The 8634-nt window shown below is 34.1% G+C and overlaps 1 non-coding gene across 1 annotated transcript; it reads right to left on the bottom strand.

The window, feature by feature from the left end:
* Positions 1-7506: 7506 nt before the first annotated feature.
* On the bottom strand, positions 7507-7649 carry LOC147829621 (U4 spliceosomal RNA). The gene has a single exon (XR_015448825.1). It is a non-coding gene; the product is annotated as a U4 spliceosomal RNA (small nuclear RNA).
* Between the last annotated feature and the right edge of the window lie 985 nt (positions 7650-8634).

The following is an 8634-nucleotide window of genomic DNA, read 5'->3' as shown; positions in this document are numbered from 1 at the left end:
GCCATGGTCCTAACTCAGCTTGATATGGATCAGTCATTCTGTGTTTTTAGTTAATCACAGAGGGCTTCTTTCCACTAGGCTTAATCAGCCAAAGGTGACATTGTGGGAGAAATTTCTAAATATCCATGCATTTTCTCAACCACTTTAAAAAACTGAACATTATATGTATGTACATTCTTCTGACGTAGAAATAGATTGGTGTACAAATAGGGGCTGATTAAATATCTGAGCTGGGCTGACCCTTATACAAAGGCATTCATTCCAGGGGCAGATGCAGCTGGGGCTCTTCGGCTGGCCTGAGACAAAGGCTCTTCAGCAAAAATACTGTATGAGTAAGGTTTAAACAATCACACAATCAATTGGCATTACAGCATCCAATCTTTTTAAACTCAGTGATCCAAGATCAGCTCCAACAGTGAACTTTTCTAATTGTTGCAAATGCCATATAAATGTCTCATTTGTCCTATCCAAAGATTTTCAGGACATAAAAGTTAATTCAGAAACAAAGTTTTATGAAAATCAATGAAGCTTTTTGAAGAAACATTATTGGGATTTTTTATCTCTTGCGAAAATGAAAGAAAAAAAGTTAAATTTCTGTGCAACAATCTCAACATCAGCAAGACAAAGAAAAATAATACAACCCCCCAAATCAACAAAAGGCTCATTTACTGTTTGACACCCTGGTTAGACTTTGAAACCACACTTCTCTAACAATCACTGTATTATGGTCACAGAATAATGCTAACCTGTTAATGTCGGGCTTGTTCAATCAATTTGGAATTCAAATTAGATTAAGTCAGGATGAGATGCTGCCACAACACCAACTCACAGAAGCTAAGTCAAACATGGTGAGACAAAAACAAAAACATCTGTTTTGCAGGAGAGTGAAAGCAAGAATAATATTTACTACAGACACATTCTGCCCACATTAGCTTACCTATACTGTGTGGTATAAGAGCACTTTTTCAAACTGGAGGAACACATGACCCATTTAACTCTAGGGTCTTAAGTGTGGTTCATAGTAACAATCTCCTCTACTCCCTGGTAATTCATAAAGGAACATATTTTTCTTCACAAACTGTTCTTAAAATTTTTACATTTTAAACTTGAAATTTCAAGGTGATCAAAACAAGCTATAAGTTTTTAAACAAAAATCTGGATGAATTCTTAGGATGAGAATTATGCTCATTACCAATATGCTTCCTGATTCCAATTACTCTTCCATTACCTTGAAAGCACTTGTCAGCACACCCCACTCTTCTTGGTAAACAAGATTGGGAACAATGTTATTCAGGAATTAAGGTCATAAGTGAAAGAAAGTATAAAAATATGATTTGTCACTTTGCAAACTCTTTCGAAAGCTTCCTTCACGACTATCACCTATAACCATTTCTTTACTCATTCTAAACACCCTAATGGACTCTCACTTTCTCTTCCCTTCCCTTTTTGTATCCGTGTGTGTGTGTGTGTGTGTGTGTGTTTCTTTCTCCTTGAAGCACTGTTCCCATAAACATATAAATTTGTCTGAGACTAATTTTCAAATTTTATCAAGTCAAATGCTTTGTGTGCTTAGGGGCAAAAAATGCTAGTCAACCTAAATTTCTAAACACATCTTCAATACAAGTACAAATAAGAGAAATATAACTCAGAGAGGTCTTTTCTCTCAAAACCTAGCAAAAGAAATTATGATTAAATAGTAAAATTTTAAATGTCTGTTGTTATACTTAAATTTGATGTATATAAAAAAGTAAAATAAATAAGTTAAATGCCTGTCTGTATAGCAAGACATTCAACTCCTAAGGTTCCCATGCATTTTAAAAATTTATTGCATACACGTCTTAAAATTCACGAAAAATATTGAATTCAGATTGTAGAATTGACAACAATTGGACTAAGAGGAAATGGAAATGTCATTTAACCACTATGTGATTGATTAAAGTATTACTACTTCAAAAGACTGATCATTTTGTGATTGAATAAACTACTTTTAAAAAAAATCAATCAGCATTCAAACTACAAAGACTTCAAATCTTCTATAAATCCATAGAGTGCAAGGGAAAATTGATTTAGCACCACAGTTCTAGGAATCAAAGACTTTATAACAGGGATGATAAATAATAATTATCTTCTACTTAAACCAATGCAGCCTCTTCAATCCATCAATTCTTATCGTGTTGCAGATTACAACTTTGGGGGTAAAACTGCAGAAAACACAATTTAGTGATAGTGAAAAATCAGAACTGAGTATTGTGAAGTTGTAACATTCAAATATGTAGGAAGTGTGTTTTTTAACAACAATGTTGAGAAGTCCTTTCTGAACCTTAGGTGAGCATGCTCATTAATGAAGTGAAGTTATTCCTCCTACATATAATAGAAACACACAATAAATGAGCAGCATTTCATGCTTTCTTGTGAGCCAGCTCTTCTTGACCTCTCTTATTTCCTTGGCGACACAGAGCCCTAATACAGCACCTCCCTCTACCACTCTACCTGGGTTCCTCCCTTCTCACTCCAAGCCTTTTCTAGACTTCCTTAAGGGTGCTTCTCAAACATTACAATTAGATCAGGTTTCCCCTGCTACATACTCGTAGAGTACTTTTTTTTCTCGCCTCTAATCACATTTTCACTAAATATTTGAATTAATAGATTTTGGTACCCACAGGTGCTAAGGTAATGCTGATTTTGCTACCCACAGGTGTAAGGTAGCCTCTAACAGGAATGGCTTGGTGTCTAAAATCTACACTCTTCTCCCTAAGACTTAGCACAATGTCTGGCATGCAGGTGTTCAACAGACTGAAAAGAGTGAATGGGAGAAGGAAGGAAATGGGCCATATCTAAAGTAGCTTTTAGGATACCAGGCCTACTTAATAATTGTGGGATGGAGATATTTAAAGATTTAATTATAACACAAGGTGCCCTAGTTTGTCCAGAATGTATCCCAACATCCCATGTACATGGTCATAGATGTGTATCATTTCGTTAATGTTGGACTACTAATTTAATAGCCTCAATATTTTATCAAAAAATTATACATTCTTACTTCTTAAAAAAACTGTTTGGTTGCTATATTTTAATTCACAGTTCTGCCTTCCCCATCAATATTTTGCCAAGCTGTATTTTCTCCATGCTCTTTCAGTTTAAAGATTTGTTTTCACTGAGTAAGTTCTTATCGAACACTCACTATGTGCTACCTGAGCAGATTATTTTTATACACTTTCTATGACTGGACTGGCTAAAGAGAAAGGAGTTATTATTTATAATCTCCCAGAAGGAGAGCTTCTTTTATAATTCTTATGCTAAATGATTACTCAACAAGGATCAAGTTATATGACTGTGTATATAAGCACACCCTTTGCTCTCAGGCTTGTGGATTCCAAGGTTTATTCCAGCAGTCCCTCTGGACCGCTGTCTAGTTCTCAAGCCTCTGGACAGAAACTGGGAGTCATACTATTAGCTTCCTTATAATTGTTTTAATTTCTGTAGGTTTGGTGGTAATGCTTTCTCTTTCATTCCCCATTTTAATAACTGCATCCTTTTTTCCCTATTTTTCTTGGTCTGCTTAAAGGTTTTTCAATTTGTTGAGCTTTTCAAAGAATCAGCATTAATTTATTTGGTTTTCTCTCTATTCTTTTCCTTGTTATACTTTATCAATTTTTACTTGAATATTATTTTCTTACTTGTCTTTCCTTTGGATTTAGCTGCCTATCCATTTTCTAGTTTCTTAAAGTGTATCTTCCATTAGTGATTTGAGAACATTTTTCTCTTTAGATATAGATACTTAGCATCTAAATTCTTTTTAGTTGTTAATCTTTTCTGGACCCACCCTCAAAAACATACTCAGAAATAGTGTTTATCAGCTATATGAGTGTCTATAATTGAATTTACACAGCCAAGTAGGAACTCAAAATTAATGATCACACAAGGGAATGTTACAAATAACTTTATTTCAATAAATTTGTTAATTTAAGTAGAAGGGGGAAACTCCTATAAAGACAAAAATTACCAAACTGACTCAAGAATTATAAAAATCTGAATATTACTATTAAAACATAAAATTGAACTTAGTACCAATTAAGATGCCTTTACTTGTAAATTTTACTAAATATTTAAGAAAAATAATAGCAATTCTTCAAAAATTTTGAGAATATCAAGAATGAAATATTTCTGAACACTATGATGTCTGTATTACTATGACACCAAAGCCAGACAAAGACTCACAAAAGAAAACCAACAAAAAAGCAAACTACAGACCATCATCACTGAAAATAGGAAGAGTAAGGTACAATGAAGTGTGCTTACCTGTAATCCCCAGCCACTCCTATACGGGAGATTGAAGCAGCAGTATTGTAGGTTCAAGGCCACCGTGGGCAATTTAATGAGAACATTTCTCGAAAAATTTTTTTAAAAACTTAGAAATTTCAAAAAGGGTTAAGGACGCAGCTTATTAGTATAGCACATGAGGTTATAGGTTCAATCTGTAATACCACTCTCCCCAAACAAACAAAAATAAAAAAGACAGAAAAGAACAAACAAATCACTGGCATGCAAATCCTTTTCTCTTGTTGTGGTTTTGAAGCAGCCTCAACTGAGACAATAGTGATACTGCCAATTAAAATGCAAGAAACATGGGATCATGAAATGAGGAGAGAAAGTTCTTCTATAAGAAACTCCTGTAAAGGACATTAGTGAGGATAATGTGGGAAATTTGAACATTAATTATATATTGTTAAATGATACTGTTTCAGCATTTAATTTCTTGTCTAAGATAATAAATAATATTGTTTTAATTAGGGAAATATTCTTGTTCTTAATAGAAAACATGCTGATGTGTCTATGGGTGAAGCCCTTTATCTTTTTTCAAATAATGAGTGTTTTGGCTTGCACGTAGACTGTTCCCCACATCTCATGTGATCAAGGGTGGAGCATTTGGAAGGTGAATACATCAGAGGAGCATTATACTAATCAATGGACGATCCATTGATGAGTTTATAGCCAAATGTGCTCCTAGAAGGTGGAGCCTGTTGGGAAATGATGTATCACAGAGGGGTGCCTTTGGAGAGTTTGTCTCCCTCCACAGTTCCTCCCCTCTCCCTGGGTTTCTGCTTCCTGGCTTCCTTGGGTTGAAAAGCTTTTCATTCCATGTACTTCCACCGAGTAGTTTCTGCCTTGGAGACAACCAACAATGGACTGAATCCTCTGAAAACCATGAGCCAAAACAGATCTCTGCTCTGAATTGTATATGTTGGGTATTGTGTCCCAGTGATGGGAAAGTGACTAATACAACAATAAAACAAAATAAAATAAGCACGGAAACTTAGTAAATGGTGGGTGATCTTATGAAAATGTTTTACGTGTGTTCATCACTGCTCTTATCCTTCAGCATTTCTGTTAGTAAAATTTTTTAAAATAAAATTAATGAAAAAAATTTTAAAAAATAAAATTGATGAAAGAAATGAAAAAAACTGCAAAAAAGTGGCATTACATTCTAGGATGTCTAAAATTAAATTTTAAAAAACTGGTAATAGCAAACATCATTGATAATGCAGAGCAAATGGAATGCTCATACATGGCTGTTGAGATTACAAGATAATATAGCAACTTTGAGAAAGAATTGACAATTCATAAAGTTAAAATATACACTTATTCTATCATCCAAAATTCTCCTCTCTACCCGTTTCCAAAAATACATGAAAGCTTGTTCACGTAAAAACTTACATTGGAACATTTATAGTGGCTTTTTTCCAAATTTGGAAACAGTCCAAATGTCCCTTGATATATGAGCTGATCAAAAAATACAATGTGTCTTTAAATAAAATTTGATTACAGTAAAAGACACTTTGTTATTAATCCCCCTAAAAACACCCCCCACACACACACACACTTTGAACACACTTATCTCAAAGTTTTTGCCAATTTCTGAAGCAGTTCTGGAAGTCTTCTTTTGTAAGTGTCCTTATGAGATATGATCAAAAATACAATGAATTCTGCTAAGTGCCATCCCATAGAAAGACAGGCTTGTAAAAACATTACAGTGTCTCTTCATCCACCTTATTCACTTGACCTGGCACTATTCAACTTCTGACTCTTCTCCAAATTTGAAATAACTGCAAAAAGTAAATATTTCGAATAGAATTGGAATACTGAGGCAGCCACAGCAGCACAAATAAAGATAATTATGAAAGAGAACTTTTAGAACTGTTTCAGAAGGGTTACATATTGTATAATTTCATTTATATGGTATCCTGCAAAAGGCTAAATTCTAAAAACAGAGTAGCCCAGGAAGGAATAAGTTTGGCTGCAAAGGGGAATGGGGGAATATTCTGGAATGCTGGAAGTGTCCTGTACTTTGTGCTTATGTTTACACAACTATGCATGATCATAACTACATGCTGAATGGAGTAAATTTACTATATACTAACTATATCTTAATATTAAAATTAAATAAATTTGAAATGTTATTTGAAAAATTATTTTACTCCATCTAAAACCATCCAAAGACACTTCACCTGAAATAAAAAGCAAAGTCCATTACAGTTGCTTACGCGGTTTCCTTCTAGTTCTCTGATCTCATCTGTTACTTCTCTTCCTCTCTCTCGCACTTTCCCACTTTCATTGACCTCTTTATGTTCAGGAATCACTTCACCTTCACTTTCCCTCCATCATTCCACTTTTTCTCCACCACACTTCACATATCCTGCATATTAGGGTAAAGTTTTTTTATTTACCTGTCTTACTTTCAAGGGATAAGCTAGTTAATGGCAGGAATCAAAAGGTTAAGAAAAGTTAGTTAGGCCATATATTCTAATTGTTTGGTCTAGCACCAGGCACAAAAAGTTTTATAAATATTCATTGAATTGATGCTTGAAGGGATGAATTTGAGGAGTTCAAAATTGTTAATCACTGAAGAAATTTTAAATTGAATTTGTTATGCTATACGGTAATAAAGACAGATGCATATATTTTGAAAAGAAATTTTCATTGACTATCTTGAAATCACAAAATTGTTCTGGTTAAGGTAACCAAACACCATTTATAAAGTTTTCTAATAACTTTATTGGATGCAATCTTAGATTTATTTTTTTTCAAATCTATAGCGGAAGACACTGCATAGAATTTGGAATAGAGAAAATTGTAACAAAAAGGGTTAACAATATAAAAATAAGTTATAGAAATTGCTTTTTGTGGAAAACAAGACAATGAGAAAACTTTCAAATTGCTTTATACTCAGGACAACTTATTTTGAGTTATTATAGATTCTACTTTGACAGAAGTAGAATTCAATAAGAAAGTGCATGTTTCAAAAGGCAAGCATAAAACAAAAAAGAAATTCCTGTTCCACTGTTTCAATTGTGGCTCAGTGCATATAATAGTTTCCTCATTGGGTTTTGTTTTTTTTTTTTTTTTGGTACCGGGGATCGAACTCGGATCCTTCCGCTTGCAAGGCAGGCGGCGGAACCACTGAACTAAATGGAGTCTAGGAAATGAATCTTTCGTGTGATCTGAGATTAAATTCTACTTATCTTTATTTACTGTAGGCAATTACATAGGAACTTTTCTACATAATGTTCTCCCATCAGTATTTCTTCAATTAGCAATAATCGCGCCTCGGATAAACCTCATTGGCTACGATACTGCCACTGCGCAAAGCTTAGTATTTCTTGATTTATAAGTTTATCTAAGTACCATGAGAGGCACTGTGAAATCACAATTGTTTGTCTACTCTGCAGTCCAAACCTGGGTGTCTTTAAATGTTCACTTGACTAGACCTATCACAAGTATTGCTAAGAAGACAATGATGCTTTGTTTCTTTCCTCCCTTGAATCCCTTACAAAACAGAAAATGGAAGAAAACAATCCCTTTGAAGAGTATCAGACTGGGGAAGGGAGATAGTCCAAGCACTGTCATTTAGTTAATATAGGCTTATCTGAAAGATAAATGGTCTGGTTCGGTTCTCTTTAATTTTTCTACTACTGAATTTTAGTTATTGTAACATCATATTAAATCTGAGCGAAGAAAGGCATTGAATTGGTTGGGCCAAATAGTATAGAAATCCACAAGCAGAAAACACATTATCTCAGAAAGAAAATTGGGTTTACCCATCATACAATGTTTTTCTGAAGATAGAGACATTCGATCACATCTTTGATAGCTTTTAAATATCACTGTGTCACCAGGTCACTGTCTCTGCCATCGCATTTAGATATGTGACCCATATGTCAGGAATCCAACACAATTGTTGCAACTTAAAACTCCCAAAGAGGCGGGGGTAGGGGGTAGTGAACATAATCCAAACGGAGAAGGTTAGGGTTTTATTGGGAGTTTATGAAGTATCAATTTAAAGATAGTATTTCAATATTCAAGTGTTGTAATCAGGATATATAAACATGTATTTTATTATTCTACTACCGTATTTTCATTCCACTTAAAGAAAATAAACTATATACATTTAATCAAATTCACTTTTTAAAAGGAAGAAAATTGGAATTCAGAGTGCTTCATGTAGGATTTACAAAGCTTCAAAGGCCAATGTTCAGAAGAAATCTGAGGTCAAATGAATTTTTAAAATTCTTGATTCTCCCCATAATCTCTCATGGGAAAACCTGTAGCTCTACATGCTAGTTCCAAAATGAATTT

The sequence above is a fragment of the Heterocephalus glaber genome, unplaced genomic scaffold (genome assembly GCF_053883595.1).
Source record: "Heterocephalus glaber isolate CG9 unplaced genomic scaffold, H.glaber_assembly_v1.0 deba00000546, whole genome shotgun sequence".
In the NCBI taxonomy this organism is placed as follows: Eukaryota; Metazoa; Chordata; class Mammalia; order Rodentia; family Bathyergidae; genus Heterocephalus; species Heterocephalus glaber.
This window is presented reverse-complemented; position numbering and strand designations above follow the sequence as displayed.